The sequence below is a fragment of the Micropterus dolomieu genome, unplaced genomic scaffold, assembly GCF_021292245.1.
Source record: "Micropterus dolomieu isolate WLL.071019.BEF.003 ecotype Adirondacks unplaced genomic scaffold, ASM2129224v1 contig_2907, whole genome shotgun sequence".
Taxonomy (NCBI): Eukaryota; Metazoa; Chordata; class Actinopteri; order Centrarchiformes; family Centrarchidae; genus Micropterus; species Micropterus dolomieu.
The window spans coordinates 1-1,152 of record NW_025731897.1 but is presented as its reverse complement, the minus strand read 5'-3'; the positions used below and the strand labels follow the sequence as shown (position 1 = coordinate 1,152).

The 1,152-nt window shown below is 41.0% G+C and overlaps 1 non-coding gene across 1 annotated transcript; it reads left to right on the top strand.

Annotated features, from left to right (window-relative positions):
* Positions 1–416: 416 nt before the first annotated feature.
* On the top strand, positions 417–505 carry trnay-gua. Its single transcript is given in 2 exon segments — positions 417–453; positions 470–505. It is a non-coding gene; the product is annotated as a tRNA-Tyr (tRNA).
* Positions 506–1,152: the final 647 nt, after the last annotated feature.

Genomic DNA, 1,152 nt, shown 5'->3' with positions numbered 1-1,152 from the left:
TTCTGCTAATTCCGTGTAGTTCGTCTGCAATTATTTAGAAGCCGAGATGGGTTTCTTTGCTTGAAATGTTCAGACAAGCTTAGCTTGTCCACATCCAGTGCTAGCAGGTGAAACGCAGACACAGAAACATGTTCTGCTAATTCTGTGTAGTTCTTCTGTTTTTTTTTACAAGCTAAGATGGGTTTCTTTGCTTGATATGTTCAGACAAGCTGAGCTTGTCCACATCCAGCGCTAGCAGGTGAAACACAGAGACATGTTCTTCTAATTCTGTGTAGTTCTTCTGCAATTATTTCAAGCAGGTAAGTCTGACTTTAGTCAACAATGAACCAGTTTTAAACAAGCATTTCTACAGTGTAATAAAGGTTTCTGTTATGTCCATGTCCTTGTTATTGGGTGTTCTCAAAAGTGATGCGTTCCCTTCGATAGCTCAGTTGGTAGAGCGGAGGACTGTAGATTCATAATGTCAGAAATCCTTAGGTCGCTGGTTCAACTCCGGCTCGAAGGAGGTGCTTTATGTTTGTGTCCGACTGACAAAACAAGAAGCCGAGATGGGTTTCATTGCTTGATATGTTCAGACAAGCTTAACTTGTCCACATCCAGCGATAGAAGGTAAAACACACAGACAAAGATATGTTATGCCAATTCTGTGTAGTTCTTCTGCAATTATTTAGAAGCCGAGATGGGTTTCTTTGCTTGATATGTTCAGACAAGTTTAGCTTGTCCACATCCAGCGCTAGAAGGTAAAACACAGAGACATGTTCTGCTAATTCCGTGTAGTTCTTCTGCAATTATTTAGAAGCCGAGATGGGTTTCTTTGCTTGAAATGTTCAGACAAGCTTAGCTTGTCCACATCCAGTGCTAGCAGGTGAAACGCAGAGACAGAAACATGTTCTGCTAATTCTGTGTAGTTCTTCTGATATTTTTTAGAAGCTAAGATGGGTTTCTTTGCTTGATATGTTCAGACAAGCTGAGCTTGTCCACATCCAGCGCTAGAAGGTAAAACACAGAGACATGTTCTTCTAATTCCGTGTAGTTCTTCTGCAATTATTTAGAAGCCGAGATGGGTTTCTTTGCTTGATATGTTCAGACAAGCTTAGCTTGTCCACATCCAGCGCTAGAAGGTAAAACACAGAGACATGTTCTGCTAATTCC